The 2,046-nt window shown below is 47.8% G+C and overlaps 1 pseudogene; it reads left to right on the top strand.

The window, feature by feature from the left end:
- The first annotated feature begins 286 nt into the window (after positions 1–286).
- LOC101435841 (tubulin alpha-1C chain pseudogene) lies at positions 287–1,632 on the top strand (annotated as a pseudogene).
- The last annotated feature ends 414 nt before the right edge of the window (positions 1,633–2,046 follow it).

The raw sequence follows: 2,046 nt of genomic DNA, 5'->3' as shown, positions 1-2,046 counted from the left end.
GATATTTATGTCCTTCAGTAGAGTTGGGACATTTTCTACCATTATATTCTCAAATATTCCTTCTGCCATTTTCCCTTCTCTTCTCCTTCTTGGACAGCCGTGATACATATGTTTATATGCCTTTTGCTGTCATTTAGTCTCCTAAGACCATGTTCAGTTTTTTTCCTTTCTTTTCTTCAGCTGTTCTTTTGTATGTTCACTTTTGAAAACCATTCCTTCAAGATCACCAATCCTTTCTTCTGCCCCCTCCTTTCTTCGCCTCCTCCAACCCCCACAAGTCCCCATCATGCGTGAGTACATCTCCATCCACGTTGGCCAGGCTGGTGTCCAGATTGGCAATGCCTGCTGGGAGCTCTACTGCCTGGAACACAGCATCCAGCCCGATGGCCAGATGCCAAGTGACAAGACCATTGGGGGAGGAGATGATTCCTTCAACACCTTCTTCAGTGAGACCAGCGCTGACAAGCATGTGCCCAGGGCAGTGTTTGTAGACCTGGAACCCATGGTCATTGATGAAGTTCTCACTGGCACCTACCGCCAGCTCTTCCACCCTGAGCAGCTCATCACAGGTAAGATGCTGCCAATAACTATGCCCGGAGGCATTACACCTTTGGCAAGGAGATCATCGACCTGGTTCTGGACAGAATTCACAAACTGGCTAACCAGTGCATAGGTCTTCAGGGCTTCTTGGTTTTCCACAGCTTTGGTGGGGGAACTGGTTCTGGGTTCACCTCCTTGCTGATGGAACACCTTTCTGTTGATTATGGCAAGAAGTCCAAGCTGGAGTTCTCCATTTACCCAGGCCCCCAGGTCTCCACGGCTGTGGTCGAGCCCTACAACTCCACTCTCACCACCCACACCATCCTGGAGCACTCAGATTGTGCCTTCATGGTAGACAACGAGGCCATCTATTACATCTGTCACAGAAATCTTGATATTGAGCACCCAACCTACAACAATCTTAACCACCTTATTAGCCAGATTGTGTCCTCCATTACAGCTTCCCTCAGGTTCGATGGTGCCCTGAATGTAGATCTGAGAGAATTCCAGACCAACCTGGTGCCCTATCCCCGCATCCACTTTCCTCTGGCCACATATGCCCCTGTCATCTCTGCTGAGAAAGCCTACCATGAACAACTTACTGTAGCAGAGATTACCAATGCTTGCTTTGAGCCAACCAACCAGATGGTGAAATGCGACCCTCACCATGGTAAATATATGGCTTGTTGCTTATTGTACCGTGGCGACATGGTTCCCAATGACGTCAATGCTGCCAGTGCTACCATCAAGACCAAGCGCACCATCCAGTTTGTGGACTGGTGCCCCACTGGCTTCAAGGTCAGCATTAATTACCAGCCTCCCACTGTGTTTCCTGGTGGAGACCTGGCCAAGGTCCAGTGCACTGTGTGCATGCTGAGCAACACCACACCCATAGCTGAGGCCTGGGCTCACCTCGACCACAAGTTTGACCTGATGTATGCCAAGTGTGCCTTTGTTCACTGGTACGTGGGTGAAGGGATGGAGGAAGGAGAGTTTTCTGAGTCCCGTGAGGACATGGCTGCCCTCGAGAAGGATTACAAGGAGGTTGGAGCACATAGTGGTGAGGGAGAGGATGAGGGTGAAGAGTATTAGCTGGTCTGCTGCAGCTTTACACTCCTTTGTTTTCGGGTCTTATTTCTGTTCTGTGAATCTGTACATTGCGGCTTTATGTGGTCAATAAAAGTGATGTTTTCATTTTAAATGTAAAAAAAAAAAACACTTCACTTTTCTAAGATTTACTTTTATTTATTTCTCTCCCCTTCCCCTTTCTCCTGTTGTCTGTTCTCTGTGTCCATTTGCTGCTTGTTCTTTTTTTTTTTTTTTTTTTTGGTCTGCTTCTATCCTTATCAGCGGCACTGGGAATCTGTGTCTTTTTTTGTTGCATCATCTTGCTGTGTCAGCTCTCCATGTAGCTGAAATTGTTGGCCAACTGTCTCTTTCTTCCCTGTTTTTGGGAAACAGAGCTTCAAATTCCAGCTACAGAGTAGCTCCTTGGGCTGCCTGTGC

This window comes from Dasypus novemcinctus, chromosome 2 (assembly GCF_030445035.2).
Source record: "Dasypus novemcinctus isolate mDasNov1 chromosome 2, mDasNov1.1.hap2, whole genome shotgun sequence".
Taxonomy (NCBI): domain Eukaryota; kingdom Metazoa; phylum Chordata; class Mammalia; order Cingulata; family Dasypodidae; genus Dasypus; species Dasypus novemcinctus.
Note: the sequence above shows the minus strand (reverse complement) of the source record. Positions and strands in the feature narration are given on the sequence as shown.